General features: G+C 37.9%; 1 protein-coding gene across 1 annotated transcript in view; it reads left to right on the plus strand.

Moving 5' to 3' along the window:
- LOC145279876 (solute carrier family 35 member E1 homolog) overlaps positions 1-24,805 on the plus strand; it is an 84,272-nt gene that overhangs the window by 30,384 nt on the left and 29,083 nt on the right. The window lies entirely within an intron of this gene.

A 24,805-nucleotide genomic window follows, 5' to 3' on the forward strand; every position in this document is an offset into this window, starting at 1 on the left:
GAATGGTGTTGCACAGCCGATCTGGTGCCTGGCTCATAGTCCATTTCCACTTTGCAGTCCACGCCTTTTTGTTGTCGTCAAATGTAGCACAGAAGTCCTTTTCTTCAATAGACATGCCTGCACAGACTTCTTTCCTTCTCCAAGCATTACACCTCCAGTCGCTGTGATTATGGCGCCTCCTAGTGCTTGTATTGCATCAATTCCAATCAACATGTCATAGCCAGGGGGTTTTTCTTGCATCACCAGAACATCAACTTTGGCTGTGTCACCCTTCTCAGTACAGATGTGACTGTCCCTTCACCACAACATGCTCGGGATAAACCATTGATCGTCATAATACCGACTGATTGTTCCCGCCACATCTGACAGTAATGTGCACTAACTATAGACCGAGAACACCACGTGTCTATGAGTGCTGAACACTGCACATTGTCAATTTTAACGCCAATGACCGGTAATCCTGTGTTTATTGGTTGGCAAGGGTGGCGATAGTACCTTGCCCCCAACGTCGTTTCCCGAACAGTTGTGAGATATGTGCCCATACTTGTTGCAGCGATAGCATTGTACTGTTCTCTGTGCTCGTGGATATACACACCTCCTATCACTCTGGCAATCCTTAGCAAAATGATTGGCCTCCCCACATTTATAGCACACTGGGCCTACACACTTATTACTACCTGGAAGAGAATCTACATTGCTTCCCGGCGGTTCGACTGTTGCATGTTGAATACTAGTTGCTGCTGCAATTGGCTCCTGTTCCTTACAGATGTTTCGAGCTCGGGCTAATAACTTGTCTGTTGTCAATTCATCAATTTGTGACGATGCCCGCAACAGTTTGCTGACCTCCTCAGGTAAGCCTACTAAAAAGACACATCTTAATATTTTATCGTTAACCCCACCAAATGGTACCGACAACTTTCGTAGGTCGGCTAGGTACACATAAACTGTTTCCTTAGGGTGAAGTTGCCGGCTCGTGAACTGTTGCCATGCAACAAATGGATCTGTACCAAATGCTGTATACAGGCTGTGTTTGATTGTATCCCATTCTGGTTCATCCCCAAGTTGCTGGTAGACTGCATAGGCCCCTCCGGTTAACCTCAAAGGAATGACTGCGGCTGGTTCTTTAATTCTGCACAATGTACAGATCTTCTCAGCCTTTTCCACCCATTCGACGACAGACGGTCCAGTGGTAGATCCATCAAACTCAGGTATCAAGCGAAAGTCGAATCTGTCCATTTTCTGCCTTTCGAGTCACCGCACACCGAGAGCCGAAATAGCTTATAATTCAATAACTTGAGTGTTATATCTTCCACCCGTCACACCAATAATTTCCTGGATAAGGTTGACACTGTTGTCCAAACTTCTAACTTCCGTGTACATAACACACCTTCTCTCAACTCCAAACGAACTTCTGCTAATTCAACTTATTTCTTCGAAATCCAACTTCAAAATGAACCTCCCTTTAAAAAATCAACCCTCTTTTATCTCCAACCAGGAGCATTTCATTTGCATATTGGGTGGTCACATTGCAAACATATAAAGAGATAAGGCAGCCATTTTTGTTTCTTTCTTCTTCATTCATTTCATTCCACGACCGACCTGTTGAACTATGCACACGTGCTAGTTAGGTAAGTCGCACGTTTCCCTACACAAATAAGTCAGAAAGAGATGAGGCACCTAAATTATTATAAAAAATCAGATACCACATATGGAACTACAATTTCAAACAACCTTTCAAGCAACAGCAATAAAAGCTTGACCACTAAATAACTATTTGTTCAGTCTATATTCCATTTAAATAAAAACTAAAACTGAAGTAGAAAACCTGATAGTACAACTCCCTACTCCTTTCATTTTAATGGAGGACTTCAATGTTCACAACAAAATGTGGAGATGCAAAAATATCAACCAAACTGGAAAATTTATTGGTTCACTATTGGAATCACCTGAAATATGTATACTCAGTGACAAAACACACATGTACCTTGACCTAGGCACAGGAACAATGTTAACTATTTATCAAACTCGATGCTCTCCCACAATATTTATGGACTTTCAGTAAGAGGTTCATAATAACTTCCTGACTTAACATTAACACCTTTTTGGTTTTTTTTTTTTAACTCTTTACACAACTAAATCAAAAACAACAGTCCTCCTCCTCCCCTCCCTCCCTTTTTCTTTTTTCACCCCCACTTCCCTACTGGCTTCCCAACTTAAAACAACCAAGAATATTATAAACCCTTTCCCTTTGCAGAGCTAAATCATGTTCTGCAGGGCTGGGAATAAAAACAACAAAATCCTCTACAGGTCTTTACCTTTATCTCTACCGTACTCTACAAAATATAGGAAAATTTAAACAACTTGAAGTATAAAACCTTTTTTTTTCACCCTGTTCGTAGGGCATCAGAATAAGCCAACTGCTCCCCTGCAGAGGGTAAAAATTCAATGAGGCAACCAGTTAGCCATGGGTTGTTACCCATAATGCTTTAGGACGTGATCCTGGTGATTGAGCTAACCTAGACCTGGGTATATAGAAGTCTAGGAACCACAACACATCACTTTGGCTCTTACTTTAGCTAGACGGGCAGTCGGAGAGGCCTGATCGAATTAATTGGCCAGTCACTTCCAAAATGCCAACTACCCCAACAAAGAACAAAACTCAAAGGTACTTCAACATCCTTTTTCTTCACTACCAAAAATAGGCAAATCAAGTAAGTTCTAGAAGGCGGAGGCGAGGGCCAATCAATTGGAAATACCAGAACTCAACACTCGATCTGAACATATGTATTTTTGAGGACATAATGAACATGAAATAGGATGTGCTCTAGTACTCTTTACCAAAAGAGTATATCCTCCATGTAACCCCAATATGGTCAAGGTAAATGGGTTTTCTCCTTACTATATCCCAATTTTGGACTCCGAGGTGAGTAGGTTGATGAAAAATAAACCCCAAAATACATGGCTGAAATAAACAAATACTTCCCCCTGAAAACCCTTAAAAGAAACCATTCTAGTAACTCTGACCCCTCTAGCTCAGATGATGGGAAAAGATCCAAAACTAGGAAAACCTACCATCTCTAGGTGAAGGAAACTTTGCAAGACTATTAGTTATCGAGTTAATAGAAAAGAAAGAAATTGGAAACTTATCACCTTTTCTAACAGAAAAGATATTACCAACAAAAAATAAACCAAAAACAATTAAAAAGAAAAGACAGAAACCTACTAGTCAAAGTAACCAATCATAAAGATGCCCAATTTCTACTTAAAATGAAGAATTTCCATGAGTATAAGTGCAAAGTCTTTCTCCATGAAAGATTAAACACTTCAAAAGGGTTAATTCGAAGCTACAAGCTATCATTTGCAACAGAGAAAGAAATAAACACCGAATTGGAAAAACAAGGAATGATCAACCACATCTGTATAAACATAAAAAGACACAATAAAATAACTACTAACATATACATATTCACTTTCAACCAACAATACCCAAAGAAATCAAGATCGGCTAACATAAAAGTAGAACAATACATTCCAGCTCCTTTAAGGTGTTTCAACTGCCAAAAATATGAACATCATAAAGAAGTCTGTAAAGGAAAAAGAATATGTGGAAAATGTGGCAACAAGAAGCCAGACCACACCGAAGAAGAATGCATAAATGAATTGAAATGCGTTAACTGCAGAGAAGATCACTTGATCTTCTCTAAAATATGTAAAACATATAAAAAAGAAATAATGTAAATACAGTACAAAAAGCATAACTTTCACAGAAGCCAGAAAAATGGTTGAGACATACATGAAAGACAACACATACGCTGAGACAACAAAAAAGACAAACCATGCCAACATAATGAAATAGATGATCAATATAAGGAACTGGTAAACAAACTGATTACATTAAACATTAAAGAATGGCCAGAATTTCAAAATAACCTAAAAGAAAAATACTCAAATCTGGAAAACAAAACAATAGAAATAACAAATCCAAACAAAGTAAGAAAGATCCCATCTACAATAGAAACATTAAAAAAATATCACAGAAACCAACAAAATAACCACCAGAAATTAATAAAAATATAAGCAATGATAAAACAGCAAATAAAGAACACTCCATAAAAGAAGAAAATCAAACAATAAACACTCAAAACAGATTTCAAACACTAGAAAAACATGGAAACTGAAAACACCCTGGATAAAAAAAAAAGAAAACGAACACAAGTAATCAAGATGGAAAAAATGAACAGGAAGACAAAACAATAACATCCTAAGCAAGACCCAGATCGACATCCAGATCGAAACAAAAAGAAAAAAACTCAGCAAAACACTTCACTAAAGACAAACCCTCTACCTCTAAAGAGATGAAAATAGAGGAAAATTAAATAACCTCATGGATACTCTAATCATCCCTAAAAAGCTTATAAATACACAAACACGAAGAGGAATAAAAGCAAACCTCAACAAACTACAGCTGCTAATAACAAAATTGAACCCAGCCATTATCTTTTCTCAAAGATGACCAAAAAATAAACATTAAAAAATATCAAGAATATAACTACATCTTCAGGAGGCACATCGATCATAGTCTAGAATGATGTACTTCATAGCCACATAGAACTTGAAACAAACCTGCAGGCGTCAGCTGTAAAAATTAAATAAACAAATAAACATTTGTTCTATATACATCACTTCCAGTGAGTAAATAATAGAAAATGAATTGCAAAATATAATTAAACAACTCCCACACCATTATAATACTTGGAGACTTTAACTGCCATAAATCAAAAAGGCAGAAACATGGAAAGCTTTATAAACAAAAATGATCTTTGTCAATATAGCAACCAACCTCCAATATACATGTGCACATACTCATGAAAATATTATGCAGTAGATCTGACCTTATGTGATCCAACCATATTTTTGGATTTCTCCTGGTCAACATACAACAATACTTGTGGAAGTGACCACTTCCCCATTATTCTTGAAAGTCTAAGCTCTAACCATGAAAATAAAATTCCTAACTGGAACCTAAACAAAGCAAATTGGCAAAAAATGTAAATCAATCCGTCTCATAGAACTAAACTTCAAACATAAACATAAATAAAGAAGACCAAATCTCTCACTTCACCAAAACAATAACTTTCATAGCAGAGAGATGCATCCCAAAATACACCGAAAACACTAAACACAACTATCTCTGGTTCAATGAAAAATGCAAAAAAGCAATACAATTGCACAAAATTGCCTTACGCAAATTCAATATGCACCCAACATCAGAAAACTTCAATTCCTTCAAAATATTCAGGGCCAAAGTGCGGCAAATCATCAAACAATCAAAATGTACTTCATGAAGAGAATTTATATCCAAGATTAAAACTAAAACAAAAGCTGTATGGAACATGATTAGAAAGATCTCAAAAAAAAAAAAAAAAAAAAAAAAAAAAAAAAACAAACAAACATCCCTCTCAAGCATCTATCCAACAACAATGGAAAAATATCTGACCCTAAAGAAATAACTAACACATTTGCCCAAATTTTCGCCTAAAACTCCTCTGTAACAAACCACAACCAAAAATGTCAGAGCATCAAAATAAAAGATGAAGAACCAAATCTCGATTTTCACTCCAACAACACAAGCATACAATTTACCTTTTACTCTTCTTGAATTGTTGGACTCCCTCAGCCAGTCTCACAACACTGCAGTAAAATCTGACAATATATGCTATGAATTCCTTAAACAACTACCAGATCCTTCAAATAAACATTACCTTTTGCTAGATACCCAGCCATGTTGGACTAATAGGAAACAAAAAGGTAGACACAGCAGCAAAACAATCAAAATGAACTCGAGCAATACAAAAGTACCCTACACTCACTAAAAAATCAATAACTTTTTTTATATCCACATGCCAAGAGCTATGGAACTCCTGCAAAAACAGCAAACTTTACCAAATCAAACCCATCCTCAAAGAAAATTAGTCTTCAACAGGAAAATGACAAGAAAAGAAGTAATAACAGCAAAACACCAAATAAGACATACCGCTTCCACCCATTCATATCTACTAAAAGGTGAAAAAAGCACCAGGCTGTACCCGCTGTCATGAATCCTATACAGTGAAACATATCCTAACCAACTGCATAGATTTCAATCAAATAAAATACTATCAAGAAAACAATCTGAAAGACATTTTTTACAAAGTTGATCCCAAAAATATTAGAATTTCTAAAAGAAACAAAGTTGTACAACAAAATAGAGTTAAAAAGCAAACAAAAAACACACTCAAAATATATAACCAGTGCTCACCAAAAAGCATTACTTTTACTTAAGTTTCAGTATCAACAAAATCTAGAAAAATAACAAACAGTAAATAAGCAAAACAAAACCAATTCTTAAGCATTAAATAACTCAAAAGGGTTGATATACTGGTAAACCAACTAAACCAAACCAAAACTACTCCCCTAAATTCCAAAAATATAAAAATAAGACTCAATTTCACATTCAACATCTCCTCATTTACTATAACAGAGCTTAAAATCTCAATACATAAAAGCAATGACACAGCTACTGGACCAGATGATATTTATTATTAATTTCTGAAACTCAATATTCTTCTACAAATTATTAACAACATATGATGATCCAAGAATCTCCCCAAACATGGCTTGAAACCGATATCATCCACAGGAAAGGAACAATCTAACCCTATCAATTATCACCCTATCACGCTAACAAGTTGTATCTGTAAAACAATGGAAAGGATGGTCAATACACGACTGATATGGCATCTAGAAAAATAACATTCTATCCAGACACCAAAGCAGATTTAGACAAAACCAAGGCACAAACTACTAACATCTCACTAGAAACATTCATCCATAATGGTTTAATAAAAAACCACGATCTCAATCTTTGTTTTTGCAATAGCATACACAGAGATTCAGGATCCTGAAAGATATTCAGAATATGGGAATCAGAGGAAACCTAACAATGTTTATGCAAGAATTCATTTCTTACAGTATTTATAACATATACTTGAGAAACACAATATCAACAAAAATGAATTGTTTGTTTATTTTAAACATGTTTATAACATTTCTGCTGGCCTGTTTGGGTCATACAAGTTAAATTTATGCATTTTAAGCATCATTCTGTTTCATCAATTTTTAAATATTTAAATTAAATTTTTTTTATTTTGAGGATGTTGATTTCATTTCACAGAGTCCAACAGAAATCTCTTTGTATCCAGTCATATTATCTCCATTGGATTTGTTTCTTTTTTTTTTTTTTTTATTTCCTCCAATCCTCTTCCCCTATATTAGTTCTGACCACTTTAAACATTGAGAATGCAAGTCTGATATTGTTGGCGAGTGATGGTGTCATGATAAAAACATTGGTTTTTATTCAAACATGTAAAACATTTTGTCAGCTAGTTTAATAACCCCTCCCCTTCCTATTAGGCTCTTGAAGGGCTTATCCTTTTACTTAGTCTGTTTGGAACCAGGAAATTGAATACTTTGTCTTGAAGTGATTTTACCTTTTTCTCTTTTTTTTTAATTTATTATTTTATTATACCTTTTCCACAACATCTTACTATTTCCAATATTAACAGCAGAAGTTTTTGGTCAAACTTTCTTGATGCTTACTCCTTGCTCTTTGTGTGACTAATCTAGATTCTTCTATTGATAGCAACGGATAGTTATTTGCATCTTGTCTGCTTAGACTGTTCCACACATTTGCATGGTCTTGCTCTTTTTCTTTGTAAAAATCTCCACATTGTAATTGTTCTCAGTCTTGAATCTCATGAGTGTCCCCTTCTGACAATAACTACTCTGTTGTTCTTATTATATCCAGCAGTATTGATAATCCATTGCAACTTCATCTATCAAGATTTTTGGTGACTTTTTCTCATTTCTCTTCCTGAATCATGTTCTATTTCTTATTCTCCTCCATTGCATTCTTCTGATGCTGCTGTTGATGATGTTGAGGTTGATTTTTCTGTGAAGTCCTTTGTTGATCGTCGCTTTCATAGGAAAACTTGTTACTACAGGAAGGCTGATTGGGATGGGTTTTGCAGTTTCCTATGTGACATTCCATGAGGTTCTATCTTTAGTATGCCCCTGAATGCTGCTGCTAAGGAGGTTACTGACTGATTTCTTGTTGGACACCTTCATTCCTCATAAGTTTCAAACCAAACCTCATTCTCCCGGGTTTTCATCTGTTTGTACTTCTGCTCATCAAAACCATTGCAGTAATATCATGATGGTTCTAAGTCTTCTAGATGAAGAGGTTAGCAATGCCTGTAAAAGATCAATCTCTGAAGCTAAATCCAAGTATTCTCAAAGAATTCATGACAGTATCTCATCTCAAAAGGTTGGCTCTCATGATTTTTGGATGATCTATAGTAGTAGTATTAATAGTGGCAAGTCTACCATTCCTCCTCTTTTTAATGGTCTTCAGGTTATTTCATCTCCTAAGCATAAGATTGATCTTTTTGCTCATCTTTTTGCTGATAATTCTTTTCCTGATGATTCTGGTGCTGTTCTACTAGATTTTCCTTTGAAAACTGGTCATTCTATTGATTCTGTGATTATCACTCCAAAAATGGTTGCTAGGGTTCTTTCTGGTTTTGACTTTCATTCCTGTTATTTTCAAACGTTGTGCTCTTAAACTTTCTTCTATCCTTTCGAAATTATTCATTCTATGTTTGTTACAGTCCTGTTTCCTTTCTTGTTGGAAGGCGCCCTCTGTTATCCCTATCTTTAAAAGTGCTGGTGATCGGTCTGACTTAACTAAGTATCATTATGCTGGTCTTCTTTCTGTTATTAGCAAAGTTTTTGAAAGGTTGGTCAATGGCAAGCTTGTTCATTTTCTGGAAAGTCTGGTCTTCTTTAGGAATGTTCAGTATGACTTTTGTGGTTTGCATAGTTTTCGTTTAACAGCTGATGTAACTAAGCGAATCTGCCGGTTTATGGATAATTCAGGACAGGGCAGGGTCATTGCACTTGACATTTTAAAGGTGTTCAACTGAGTGTGGCATTCTGGTTTTGACATAAACTTTAGGTTATGATGTTATGATGTTGATGGTAAAATTCTTGACATTATGAAGTCTTTTCTTTCTGATGAAAGCTTTCAAGTAATTCTGGATGGTGTCTCTTCATTTTTTTTCCATATCAATACTGGTGTTTCACAGAGCCTAGTCCTAACACTGTTTCTTCTTTATATAAATCTAGAGAGTATTATTCAGAAAATTAACATCCATATAATGAAAGCCTTCTCTATTCTGGTGTTGCTTTTCACTTATCTCCCTCGGATCAGTTGAAATATGCAGCTGATCTAGAAGTTGATTTGTTATGGATTGGTGTAAGAAATGGTTTCATTTGATCCTGTTAAGACTCAGCTTGCATCTTTCAATCATAGGTATATCCTTTTTCTTTTCAAGATTCTTATGTATGGCTCTGCTCTCGATGAGAAATTGACTCTAAAACTTCTTGGTCTTTTTTGCTTATCAATTTTTTTTTGAAGTTAAGACCTCATAAAATGTTGAGAATAACATCCAAGATGAGAACAATGGTCCAAATAACCCCAAAAATACAAATTATCAATCCTTATCCAAAAATTTCTAAAACAAAAGATTTGAAATGCTTTCCTTCCACAATTATGTAAAACATGTTGAAATCAAAACATGCCTATTCAATAAAAAGGCAACATTTCACATTTAAGTGACAATTTCATAATTTTAAAATACTTAAATGAGTTGTTAAATTGTTTTGAAATTGTTGTTTCACAAATTGAAAAACAGTTTTGTTGCATGATCGACTGATAAGTGAATACCAAGGCGAGGCAATACCATATATAATTACTTCATTTCCTCATGGTAAAATGTTTGCTTTTTTTCCTTAAGATTATTTTTTCTTTTCAAAAGAATATGTCTCTCCAAGTTTTTTTTCTAATTAACCTACTTTGTGATCGCCTGTGCATTATTATCTATCTAGGCAGCACAATATATCCATTTTCAACAGTCGAGGCTGTTGACCCTAACATGCCATCCTACATATTTCTTTAGGTTTTCTTTCAAGAACACCAAGACATTTTAATTCCACGTTCCCAATCTTCATCAAATAGAGAAAATCTGTTTGGATTTTTTCTTTTTTCTTTTAATTTTGTAGTGACTATGCATATTATTTAGGTGCAAAGTATAGTATTTCTTTTTTAATTGCATTTCCAATTATTAGAATAGAAGGCTTTCTGGCATCTGGGGATCTCGGTCTGCTCTGATACTAAATTGCATCTTTTCTGTCCTTAATCACTGAAGAAAAAATCTTTTTAGACAGTCTCCATCCAGTGCCTTTTTTTGGAAGTTAGATTTTTCCCACATTAAGAATTCGACCTAGTGTATTTTTCCTTGTTGGGAAGCAAGTAAGCAGGGGGAACACATTGAATTATTTTTCTGACTCATCAAGTTAAATGTAGGTGTTCTCTTGTGAAGAACTAGTTGTGTCTTTCATCCATATAACTGTTTGTCAATAAAACAAAAATAGCTAATAAAGCGTGAGTTGTCTTCCCTTGCAATCACAAATACTTGTCTAATTTCTACTATTATATATTAAAGTCACTTTGTGTTTGTGCGTGTGTGACTTCCATCCTCATAAGTTCTGAAACGATTGAGCCTATCTTTTGTAAATTTCACACAAAAGTAATTTATGTCTGGCAGTGGTCTTAAATATGTTTTGTGCAGAAATTCATCCAATAAGTATTGAAAATTGGAAAAATTTGATTCTAAAAATAGTCTATCTTTCTTATAGATAAAAAGAATTTTTACTGGGGAAATGTTACACCGGCAAAGGGAGATGATAAAATATCAGCAAATCATTTCTTCTTAAAAAAAACAAAAACAGAATTATTGTCATCTGGAGACATAGCTCTGTAGTAGAGCATTCAACAACAGGTTCCCATGTTTAAGCCCGGATGTACCTCACCATTTTATTTTAATTTTTCTTATTAATGAGTTCAATTTATGATTTTCTTATTAATGAGTTCAATTTATGATAAAAGAAGAGGTACCATTTAAAATTGCTGCAAATCATTTCTTTGTTTGCATATTTTAAAACTAAACATTAATCAGAAGTGAATTTTCCAGGGCATTCATCGTGAAGCCGAAATATCAGCTGACATGATATTGTAAACAAACACAGATGGAACTTGATGAATGACATTATTATTTTTTTTTTTTAATTCTGTTGCGGATTAGTCCACTGGGTAAATTATTCCTTATATTCAATAAAGGATTAATTCAATAAAGGATTAATTCTATAATAATGTATACACAATCTGTATAAATTAAAATATTGTGTTTAAGCGTATTGTATGACTGAGCAATGCCAGGCATCCAACTTGTGTAAAAAGTAAAAAAGTATTATAACTTCTGTTGGATTTGGGTAGAAAATAAGTAATGAGTTTACTTTTACTTTTTTTTTTTCTAATACTAATGCATACTAATATTTACCCGAAACAAGGCACATTGCAACTTAGATATAAAGGAGCCACTATGAATTAAGACGTGTGTAAAGGGAGCCCACCTTCTTTGCAGCAGACTTGGCAATGTCTTCTATTATTCCAGTTTATGTTACCTGTTAATGTTAGGCTGAGGAGTTTGAATGATGAACTCTCAGCTAGTGTTATTTATCCATGAGACTCGGTGGCTGAAAAGATTCTTTGTAATTGTAGAAGGAAAGGAGCTTTGTTTTAGTAGCATTAAATGTCACCATCCTTTTACAGACTACAGGTCATTTTTTAAGGTTTCAGACATTGCTTTGAATATGTGTACATTTCCCATATGTCTGGTATAAAACATATTGTCATCAGCAAACATACCCATCTTGGACACAATTTAATCAGGAAGATCATTTATGAATATCAGAAACAAAGGTCCAAAGTTCAATCCCTGGGGCACAGCCGCATTAATGTCATGCTGTTTGAATATACGATCATTGACTTCAACCTGGATTTTTCTCTCGTCTAAGAAGGACCCGGTTTGGCACTTTAGAACGAATGTTTTTTGTTTTTTTCTCCTTTGAAGACTGTGTACTGTTTTGCTGAGGGCCACTAGTATAGAGTGACCTCTCTCGAAAATGCCACACATAGAATTCATAATAAAATTCACAATCCTTTCTGCATTCCAACTTCAGACTATATCTGACTTATTACTAATTTTAGTCATGAATTTCCAATAGTTTTATTTTATCACTGTTCAATGATATGCGAGGACACTTTGATGATCGTCTCATTAGTAGATGTGATCCTAAATGAGCTTCACACTCACTGCACCTGTGGGTTTATTTCAAAAATAAATTATCAAAGCAATCCTCAAACTATTCCTGCACTGATGAGAACAATCACAACCGAAATCATCAGGGCTTTTCCAAGAGAAAAGTATGAGTCAGAGTTGTTGATGATTATCCAAATGTGCTTGTTAAACAGTGATAAAACGAAGACTGTTGGACTTCATGAATTGAATCTTGGTGGACAAGTCTGGTATAGAGTGGAGGTTATTTGTGTCATGAGTAGCATTTTAAGAGGATCACTATATTACATTTAATATTGTTTCTCCAGAACATTGTTAAAACTATCTGTACTGCCCCCCCCCTTCTTGAGTCATTTGGAGTGAAGGGACAGGGTAGGATCCAGAGATAGATAACACCAGATCTGTGTTAATGTAAGCCAGGTTTTTCATGTCAAATTTTATTTATAGTTGCTGGTCTGTAATCGGTTAATTAGGTGCAATGTCATCTCGGTGGTTACATTTTTATCAGATAACTAAAAGAATGTTCATCTGCTTTTGGAAAATGTCTAAAATTGAAGGTTCTTAAGGGGCTTGAGGGTTCTTTGAGAAGAAATTAAAATTGATTCATTGGATGAAATTCAATGCAAATTTGAAATATTTGAATTTTAAAATAGGAGATTGTGCCCATATTATACTTTCCGAAAAAAAAAAAAAAAAAACTTTAAAAAATATTCAAAGAAACAAAAATTTTGAGAATACTTATTTATGGATATCTAATCTGTAGTGTTAAAATTTCACAAAAATATAAGCCAAATTTTTATGAAAAACTCTTTTTACCTTTTATTTGCATAAAACTAAATTTAAATATACCCCATATGACTCGTCCTTATGCCTAGCAAGTGTGTTCAGTTAGTTTAGGGGTGAATATGTTATGATGAAAGCCCTCAAGTTACGACAAAAAAAAATGAATAAATATGAAAGTTTTTTTTTCATTTATCACCCTTATTATCATAATCATTACTATCCAAACAGGTTTACTGTTATTTCAATCAATAATACAAAACAAAACATTTTGAAATACTTTATAGAATCAGAATACGAAGTTAACATAACTATTTTTTAAACAGTTCATAAAAAAATAATGTTTGGTGGTGTTTGTAATTTTTAGCCTATCTATATGCAATAATTTTGTTGCTATTAACAGTAATTAACTAAAATGGTTTAATAACAAAATTAACTTTCAAAATCTTTTTCTTTAACGTTGCTCCCTAGAATACTTAACAAAAGTGAGAAAAGGAGAGAGGGCGAATGACTGTCTTACTAGCTGTCTATTCTCCCCCTCCCCCCCCCACCCCCGACATCATATTTTTCTCAAGCAAATTAACTTTCTTTTACTTTTCTTTAGGGACTTATTTAAAATATAAATAAATTTGTATTAACAGTTTGGTAAGATTTAGAAAGATATTAATATTTATTTATTTGAAGAAATCAAGTTTTACTCTCGTTTTCAAGAAACTTATGAATGAAATGTTTATTATATATTATTTTTTAAAAAGAATATATTTACTAGTGAACTTTTTAAACTGATATTAGTTGGCAAAGCCAGCTAATAAGTACATAAGATGAGAATGCTATTTTAATTGTACATACATAGGTAGGAGTATTGAGTTAGTTTATGAGATTTGCATCTCATGCTACCACACCAGGCTGTCTGAAAATACTGGCTTCTTCACCTAAAATGCATTAAGTATCAATGTTATTATTTTTTCCTTTTCCTTTGCAAAACTCAATCATGTTCTGCAAAGTCAAAAACAACAATTTTGTCTCTACAAAACAAACAAGCCAAACACCATGAATAAATATCTGAAGGCATGAAGAACTTGAAGCATAATTTTTTTTCCAAAATTACTGGCTTCAGCATTAAATAAACCAAATGGGTTGATATTAGTGATGGGACAATGCCAATATTTTTTATGATACAATTACTGATTCAAATTCTTTTTAAATTTCTAAATATAGAATGTTTTTGACATAGGGAGGATTGAATTACCATAAAAATTAGGTATAAGCAATAATGGTGGAAAAAGGATGGGGGGTGACATAGTTTTGAAAGCCAATTTATCATAATTTTTTGTGGGTTTCTGACAACTTTTTGATTGTATTTCAAAGATTTCAAAGACTAAAATTAATTTTCAAAATGAAAAAATATTTGTACACGTGAAAAAAAAAAGTTATAATGAAAAGTTTTCATGGCAACATTCAGAAACTGACACGTTCTTGAAGTTAAATAAATCCATTCTAAAAATCCCTTGAAAGATAAATATTAGTTTTATGGGTTTATTTCAAAGATAATTAGTAATGTAAAGTCGTAAGATATCAAATTAAATAAAAAAAATCTTATTTGTACAAAAAAATAGCTCAATTTGCCCTCAAAAGCGAGAGATTCTGGCTTTGCACAAACAAAAACAAACTAAATCTTCTAAGCCCATCATCTACAGAAGCCCAAAATGTCAGAAAGTAAAAAAGCTATCTGAAAATTATGTCAGGCAGTTGGCAGGAGGTAGAGTACTGGTTTTCTTTCTTTTTTTTTTTTTCCTCATCCATGTATCCATACATTCCTATCATGAATGTTTGTATAATTTTTACCAGTTTTTAATTTAATTATTTTTCTGTGTTCTTGCTTTTAAATTAAAATTTTTTTTTTTTCAAAATTATATAAAAATCATGTTACTCTGAAAGTTACACGTTCATTCAAGCAAGGAAAATATTAGAATCTTACATATAAAAATTATGCAAAACATGTAATCTAAAAAAAGAATAGAAATACTTTTTGCAATTATAATTTTTTTATGTGAAAATATTAAATAATGTTTGATTCAATGATAATATCGGGAATTTGATGAATTAATTTTTTTTCAAGTTATATTGAATTAATTAATATGGACTTTAGGGGCTTTTTTCATAATGTTTCTGAAAAAAATAATTTTTCTTTTTTATTGTTACAATTTACGATGCTTTATTTTCATAAAAAAAGCAAAAATAAATTCATTCATTTTTTTTTTACTACTGACAACTTTAACTTTAGTAAAGGTGTTTTTTGTTTAAACAAAATAATACATTTCCACAAAGATTCAAATAAAAATAATGAGTTTATTATATTCTGTGGTCATTATTTAATAAATACTGAAAATTTCATTAAAATTGGTTAATTTCCTGATGTTTGGTGAATTTTGGAGTAAAGGAAGGGGGGGGGGTCAAAATGTTTATATATTTTGAGCATTAGCTATTCATTTTGCACATACCTAGTAAAAACTTATGTAATGTGTTCAATATATTTTTGCAAACGTACAAATACACTTGCGCTATGATCAATAGATTTTAGTTTTACTTCTAGCTTAAAATCAATACCTATACATAATTAATAGAAGTCATGAAAAGCTCTTTTTGTTATTATTAAACCCATATGCCAAAGTGTCACAATCTTTTTAAGTTAAGTTGATATGTCGATACCCCAGTAGTTGGATGCTATGTTGTGTTTTGCTTGCACCCGAAATAATGAGTTTGGTTGTCATTCAGAAACTAGAGTTCATTAGACGAATTGGCCTTCCTGATGCCTAACTGCTACAAAAGTATTAATATAGTATTTTAAATAAAATCTGAGAATAGGTGCCTGACTCCAGGTGAGATTATTTCTGATTGGTTATATGCTGATATAGGGAACCAATCGAAGTTAAGTATTTTATCCGATCAGTATGAAGCATTTAAATTAAACAAAAATCAAATGATTTTCAACATCATTATTTTGTGTTTGTTGTTATAATGACTTATAATCAGTCAGAGCTTTTCATTACTAAAAAAAAGTGTTATTTCCACAAATAAATTCTTGTAGACCACACATGTAATGAGAATGTGGAATTGTTTTGATTCTTGTATTTAAAATTTTTTTTTTTTTTCAAACAATTATAAAAATGATTTTTATTTGAGGAAAAATTGTTTATCTTTTCAAAGAATTCAAGAATGTGGAAGAATGTCTTATTGACAACATGTTCGTGTATAGTGACAACATGTTCGTGTATAGTATTTGTGTAATTTACTAAATTCATAAAAAGAGCACGATATTTTAATAATAGCAATTAAGTTCCAGAATTTTGTTAAACAACAAAAACAACAACTGACTCACTTGGGGAGGGGGGGGGGCTGGGTTGTTTCTTTCATTAAAAAGAAAAAAAGATTTGTCCCGGAAAAATATATGTAAACAAATTGAGTAACATAATGTTTTCTACTGTTTGTGGTTCAGAAATTCAATCGCTATTATTATTGTATTGTATTACATTGTGATAGCAACATTTAAACGTTTCTAGTTGCATGTGCAATCAATTTTAAATGTAAAAGTATATTCGATCTGTGTTATTATCAAATTATCAGCTTTAAATGGTATGCATCAATATTTGAAATTCAGTTTTAAATAAAAGTACAGTTCTAAATTTTAAAAACAATGGAAAAAAGTTCATGATGTGCTGATAAAGAATTGCTTTCTGTTCTAGCAAAGCAGTTGCTTGATGTTTTTTGAAAATTTGTCAATAAAAAAGCTGTTTTCAAAGTGAGTGCCACTTTTACTCACAGTCAAACAAAAACATCAATACTTCAACAATTTAGAGCAATGTTTGTAACTATTTCAACACAACAAAAGGAAGTTTTGCTTCACTCTGGAGTCAAATCGACAGTCAGCTGTGGATAGCAGCAAATTCAAACTGTCCAAAGTGATCAAAGATACACAAATTAGTAGGCAAGGTGTGCATATTTTTGCATGTGCAACATATTTTGTTCATCAAAGAATCATTAATAGCATAATTTGTGTCACCAAAACAGTTACAAAGGTAGAAGTACACTTCCATAAAGACTAGCGAGGGGGGAGGGCTACCCGGCGTTGCCCGAGTGTTTGTAGGTGTGGGGGGTGGGGGGTGGTGGGTAAGTAATAACCCTGCTTAAATATTATAAAAAAGGCGATGTTAAAAAAATCGGAAAAACCAAAACTAAAATGGCATAAATAAACCTGTCGGATCGAATCTGTGTGTATGGTGGGGGTGGGGGGTGGGGGGTAAACTAAAGAATAAGCGAAATAATAAAAAAAACGTTGCCCGGGTGTTTAAAGGTGTAAAAGAAAAAAAAAAAGTTTTGGTCGGGAGGCGGGATTGAACCCGGAAGCCTTGACGCGGAGATGGAAACAAAAGCCAACTACTTAACCGTTTCGACCACGAGTGAAAGTAATTGATTAGCATGTTAAGTTAAGGCTTATAAAGTGAGTGAAAGAGGTTTGATTGACAGAAAGACGCTAAATGAAGTCATCATGGGATCATTACAATGACGTGGCAGTATTTTTAGTTTTCGCTTCCCCAGATGATGGTGGGGAAGAGGAAAGCAGCTCCCCATAAAGGGGATTGTCCAAATCAAATAGCAATTGTCCGATATAAGGAGACACTCCACATTGATCAAAAGCTGATTGCTTTCTGGGCGTTTCGGCATGAAAGCTGAGAATTATTTAGCCTTTTGGCCCCGGCCCCGGCCTTGGCATTATCTACTGCCAAGGTCTCATTTGGGGTCCGAAAGAACTTAGGCACCAGGGCCAGTAAGGGGGGGTAAAAGCCGGGTCTTTGCTAAAACTATGCTAGACTTGCTTGAAAGCAAGTACTTTATTAGGAAAAAAACTGCACTAGAATCTCTATCATTCTGTAAACAACCGCCTACATTCTTACCAGGACCTACTTAAAACAACAGCTCCCCAGCTTATGGGATGGCGGGCGACATTCTTTCTGTTTAAAAGAGAAAATTCCTATTTATGAAAAACAAAACAAAACTTAATATATACAAAACAAGGTTTTTTTTTTGTTTTTTTTTATATTAATGGGGATGAGATGATGGGGAGGGGGGCAAACTAATAAACACCCAAAAAAAGAAAAAGAAAATAAATAAACAAAATGCTTATGGAAGGGGGGGAGGTTAGTAAGGGGACCCTCCCTTCCTACATTGCTAATCATCAAATGGAACGCCCACTGTCTTTCGGTCCCCTCCCCAAAGGGAGAGGTGAAAGCAAGCAGGTCGTTCCCTAATAGGGAGTGGGGGATCTAAAGGACAGCACTTCCACGAAAATAACTTAGGGTTGAGGTCATCAGGGATGGACGGCGTCTTCCAAGATATAGTACATAATGGGCAAAAACAGACCGGGATAAAACAAACAGGTGGACTAGGCATCTTTGGAAGCTCTCCTAGTGCCTGCTACAAAAAAATAAAAAGGCTCGGGAACGGGATGGATACTCATACGTACCCTAGTCTAGTCCCTAATAAAGTACATCTTTTCCACTCTTGGTGGTTACAAAGCCTAACTATCTAACGTCTACCCATGGTCCAAAGTGAACTTTGTTTAACCAAAGGGCTGGGTTCCAAGAAAGAAAAAAAAACAGCACCTCAGGACCAATACCACTAGGGTGGAAACACAAACTCGAACCTAGTGCCTCGTTGGATGCACAAGTTAGCGTTGTGCACCCATCTCCTATCAAAGTCTATACGGTGCAATCTTTCCCAATCGCATCTGACCTTCATTTTAAGTTGATGCTTAAAATAAAGAACCAGATCTTGATCCGAAACAGATTGCCCCTCACAGACAATGCCCAGACGTGAAACCCACGTCACTAATTTAGCTACAGCTAGGATCACTAGAAACACTGCCCGTTTCTCCCTGGCAAACGGCGGGTCCACATTGTCGACAACGTACGCTAAATCAAGTGGCACCAACTGCTCGGGGTCGATGCGAGCCGTTACCTCTCCGACATACTCCCAGAGACTCTGCACACCCCGCTGCAATGAAAGAATGCATGTTCTCTCATCTCCTCCTCTTCGTCGTTGCAGCGTGGGCACGGGTGAAAATAGTAATCTTTGTCCCTGAAATCCCCGGCTAGTTTACCAAAGAGTGGCAGCGCGCCCCAGACTAGCCTCCACGTGATGGAAAACTCAGAATTATTCAGATAGCTACTGGCAGGCGCCCAACTCCAAAGTGAGAGAACTTCCCCCCTCGACAGATGCAGCTGCTCCACCAGCGGATCTTTCGTAGTACCCACCACTAATTCCTCATATAGCCTCCTCCTAAACCGTGCAAGGTCACTGGACTCCGGCAATGCCCTAAAGGCGGCTCGGCATTCGGTAACGAAACACGATTCCCCCACTGGTTTTCTTCTTTGACCTTCAGCAGCGGGGGTCGGATATGAGCCATGGAAAAGCTTGCTCTGCGACTGGTACTCAATGCGTTTCCTCTATCAGTGTCCAACTCAGGAACGCCAATCTTTCGGCACGCTTATGACTGTAGGTCAGGCAATCCTAATCCACCCTTGCCAAGTTTCTGCGTACAGACCTGTCTACAGACATACGGCTTTCCTCCCTTCCACAGAAGTTTAAATAGGAGGTGCTCTAAAGCCTTACAGCAGTCTGCAGGCAGGGGAAGAACAGACAAGTGGTAAAGGATCAGCGGAAGCACATACGTTGCACATGCCTCGGCACAACCCTTCAAGGACAATTTCCTCCGAATCCAAGTCCCTACTGACGACTCAACCTTCGTGTGTACCTCCAACCAATTCTTGTCCAGCTGGAGTCCAGGCTCGAACCACACTTCAAGGATCTTAACCGGGCCATCCGTCCAGCCAAACGAACCTGGAAGCGAGTTTACCCCGGTCCAGGCGCCCAACCGCAGGCCAATGGACTTACTGCGATTGATCACGGCCCCTGTGACAACTTCGTACTCAGTGATCGCCTCTATCACCACTTCAATATCACTAAACTGTGCAGCGAACACGGTGACGTCATCTGCGTACGCGGACACCCTGGCAAATTTGCCGCCAGGTAGCGCTATGCCGCGCAGGACTGGTCTCGCCGCCTCATCCCTTAATTTGCGAAGGAAGGGCTCCAACGCTAGGACAGAGGCGACAGCGGGCAACCCTGCTGCACCGACTGAGAGACCCCAAAGGACTCTGACAACCTACCATTGACTTGCACCACTACCGCGGGATCATGATACAGAGCAGGGACCCACTTGCGGAAGTCCGGACCAAAGCCGACGGTTTCTACAACAGCTCTCAAGAACCCATGGTCGACCCTATCGAACGCGTTGGACTGATCTAAATTGATCAGCACGGCTTCCGTGTCAGCTTCTAAGCCCTCTATGATCGTGCGAACCAAGTGCAAATTGTCCTGAATCGATCGATCCTTCACAGCGTAGTTCTGATCCGGCTCAACCAAGTCACTGATAATAACCTGAAGTCTGCGTTAAGCAGAGTTATGGGTCTATAGTCGTCTAGATTCCCCCCTCCATGCCGTTCCCCCTTCTTCAGAAGCGTGACCACTCTCTTGGTAACCTGCCTCAGGATCGAGCCCTGGGCAAACCAGTGGTTAAACACGCCCGTCAGAAGGGGCACAAACATGGGCGACAGCCTTAAGAACAGTTCGTAGGGCAAACCATCAAGCCCCAGAGATTTGTTGTGGCCAACCTGCTTCAAGGCAGTAATGACTTCACGCTCCGTAACCATCCCCTCACAGCTAGCTGCTCGGGCCGCAGTAAGGCAGGGCCAGCCAGCTAAATAGCTGCCAAACTCCTGGCCTCGGAGTCTGAGTAGTTGGGTGAAGCGTTCCTTCAAATGTTGACAAAACCCATTGCAGATCTCCCGTGCGGATACGAGAGAGCGCCCTTCCAGGTTTTTCACCTCCCGAATGTATCCATCCGAGCCGCGTCTTAGAGCGGCCTTACGCTCAACCGTGTCAACATTCACTGTTTCATTGGAGACTCTTTTTAACCTAGCTCTAAATACCTGACCTGCATATCTCTCGCTAGCCAAGCGACTCCGGTCCTCCTTAACTAGAGCTAGTTCTAGGGAATCCCTCCCTGCTACCACCCCGGGTCAGTCTATCATCTAGGTGCCTTTTGGTCCATGCCCTAATTAATGCGAGGCGTTGGCTATATTGTACACAAAAGAGCCTAATGGTGGCCTTAACCTTAACACACCAGCTACTCCCTCTGAATTAGTGACGTTAGCTGCTCCCGGAAGTCGGCCAACTCCAACAAGGAGGCGCTCAACTTCCAATAGCCAGCCAACCTAGGCCTATTACCTAATTTCAAACGAGCCAACATGAGTTTGTGGTCCGAATGACCTAGCCAGTGGAACGTGGGACAAGATAGGAAATCTATGGCGCCCCTTCTAATTAACATTCTTCCAAGACAGACAGGGTGCGACCAACTAGAACGGAAACCCCACAGCTACGGGGATTGCCATATGCTGAGTAAATGTCAAAGTCGTTTACCAGCACATCGCAATCCCCGGCCCCAACAAAGTGGGTCTCCTGCAGTGCAGCTACATCTACCTCAAAGTCCACGAGATCCCTCAGCACGCGGGCAGCCTTGCTTCAGGATCTCATGCCCCTCACATTTAAACTAGCTAGGTTCAACCTATTTGCCCCAGCGATGGGTGCTTCCCATTGACCAGTTTTAAACCCTTGAAGGTTGTTTTTCCTGCCTCCAACATCCTCCACAAGGCTTTGGCCCTCCCTCCTCTGTTTGGACGCACGAAAGTGATTAGTTGCGGTGCTTCTGCAAAATTGCGAGGATCAGCGACCTTCTTCCCGTCAACCTTGGAGAGGCTGACGAGGCTTTTCATGAACTTTCTTTGCCGGCCGTTGAGGTCGCCGGTCGTCTTGTCTGCACTTACTTCACAGAGTCGCTCCCTCGGCCAGAAAGGAAATTTCCTTGTTTTTCCCTCTCTGGGGGGGGCGCCTCTTGTTGATCTATTTGGTCTTTCTTCTTGCATCTCTACCTCGGATGAGGCTGGAACATCTTTGCTCTGAGCTTCACTTTGCTCCTCAGGGGGTTATTATTAGGGGAGGGGTGGGCTGAGCTTCCTCGTGGAGGATCGATGTTGGAGGCTCAGTGTCTTTGTCTTTTCTTTCTCTCTTTTCTGCTGGCTTCATTTTTGTTGCTTCCTCTTCTCCCTCCAACTCTGAAGAGCTCACCCGGAGTTTTCTTTTGCCCGTCCCCGTCGCTCCTCTTATTGTTGTTCGTGGGGCCAGATCTTTCTGCTTGTTCCTTTTTTGGCTGAACCTTGCTCCAGGTAGCTCCTTCACGTCTTTCTAGCTCTTTCTGTTTTTCCTCCGTCTCCTCTGGTGTCTTCTTCCCGACTTCCTCTGTCTTCTCTGGTGTTTTCCTCTTGGGGCAAAAGCGGGATATATGCTTCGGTTTGTGACATTGCCAGCAGTGCAGCTGTCGTTCCTCTACAATCACTGTCATCTGCCAGCCCTCACACATCAGCTGGGAAGGGATGGTGTAAAATCCTTTTCTATCTACCCGCATCTCGATCTTGTATTCTCCGGATCTGATGTTTTAGGGGCACTATTACTGCCTGTACTTTTTCAACATCTCCAAATTGGGCTAATGTTGCACCCAGCTGATCCTCTTCAACGAAGCTCGGCATGCCCATTATAGTCACATTGGTTCTTCTCTTGGACAGGTATTCGGTCTAAGTTATAATTTTTCCATGTGAGGTCTCCCCTTGCCAACCTCTCTGCTTCCTCCTTTGTAGGTAAAAGGTAAAAGGAGCTCCCACATGGCATGATACCTCCTGACCGCATACTGGGCGGGGATCTTCAGCTCACCTAAAATCTCCAGCATTTTCTCCTTGAGGATTCCGGTTAAACCTTTTTCTTTTATGCTGAACTTTACCAGGGAGATTGATCGCCGTCTTATATCCTCCAATCTTCTTGGCCTCACCTTGAGCACATTCCCTTTGACCTAGTCCTGGAACTTATTATTAAAAAGATCATAGTAATATTTTGCGTTCTTTTTCTGGCCTTCCTGGGATCCCTAAGCTGTCGCCACCTTGACGGGTTCACTGGGCGTACTGACTGCCGACTGACTCCGGGTGGGTGTCTTCTGTCCTGGTGGAATTGGCGAGCAATCACTCGTTGAGAGAGCTGGCCAATCAGCCGCACTGCCTGGCGTTGCACTGGTAACCCCCCCCCCCTCGCCAGGGGAGCACCCATCTACAATGATCACATCCGCAGATTTTGCTTTTCTAAGCCCCTCTCCCGATGGTTTTCTCAGATTGGGTCTGCCTTGTTGGCGCCGTCGATGCATCATCGTTCAAAACCCACCAACGCTTGACCAGACGCCTGTTCTTCTTTTTGGCCGCCTTTTTGTACTCCTCTTTCTCTTGGTCGGCCTCCGGGGTTGTTGCGACCAATTTTTTCCACATTTCCAATTCCTATTCTTGACTTAAGATCACCATGTCCGCTGACGCTCTCCATGGAGTCACTCCCACCATGTCTAGCATTGAGAAGGGGCCCGCTTCCTCATTTGTGGTGACCTCCACCACTACTACACTCTCTGCTTAATCCTGGGTGACCTCCATCATCGTACCTTCACCTTGGGTGGTGTTTATGGCTGCCACCTTCTTCGCTTCGTCTCGGGTGACATCTACGACTTCCACATTCTCTCTTGAACCTCTGGGGGTGGCGTCCCTCGAGACCTTCCTGGAGCGGCCTTTTGGGATGGCATCCCCGGAAATCGACCGCAACCTCGTGTTTGAACTGGGGTTGCCCTTTGGGATGGCAACCTCTGTGACCGTCACACCCTACCAGCCGCTGCTTCACTCGTACCCGAATGCACCGCACTTTGGGGCGGCAACTCCTGACACCGAACCGACCAAACTGGAAACCCTTCTTGTACTGGGGGTGCCTTTTGGGACAGCACCCCCCGAACCGTTCATGAGCACTACACCCGGGGCATCCCCCAGGGTAGCTGGAGCAGAGGCCTGCTCCATCTATGTTGTTGGCCCAGAGCCCAACTAGTGCCCGCCGATTTGGTAACCAAAGGGATCTTCGCCTAAAAAGGCACGTCGGTTTCCCTCGGCCCTGCCGGCTACTTAAGCGCTAGCTAGACCCCGGACCATCTGGAAAAGAAAGAAAGCAAAACAATTAGTGAGTTGCCCCAAAAAGGGGGCAAAAAAGTGCTGGTTCAGTCCCCCAAAGAAAGGAGTCGGTCCAAGAAAGAAACCTTAAATGGCCAAAAAGCTGGTCAAGTGGGTGGTCGTTGCTCTAGGCACGAAAGCTGAGAACACGACCCGTTTGAATTTAATTTCACTGTATTTATACTAAAAAGCAGGACAAACGGAACAGAGCGAAATAGTGCGAATCTCATAAAAGTCAACGTAAATAAATCTAGAGGCGACGCATGTTCCCAAATCGTAGATATTATTATGTAGGGGATATACAAAAATATACAAAAAATGCGCGCGTGCATTTGCCTTTTATATATATAGAAGACTAGCGGGGGTACCCGGCGTTGCCCGGGTGTTTAGAGGTGTGTGTGCTCGGGGGGGGGGGGTAAATCAAAACAAAAAAATAAGCAAAGTAATCACCCTGTTTAAATATTATTTTAAAAAAATGTTAAAACTTCAAAAAATCGAAAAAAATACTAAAAAATCTAACGTAAGGCAAACGAA

This window comes from Euprymna scolopes, chromosome 7 (genome assembly GCF_053919585.1).
Source record: "Euprymna scolopes isolate OS-2025 chromosome 7, ASM5391958v1, whole genome shotgun sequence".
Lineage (NCBI taxonomy): Eukaryota > Metazoa > Mollusca > Cephalopoda > Sepiida > Sepiolidae > Euprymna > Euprymna scolopes.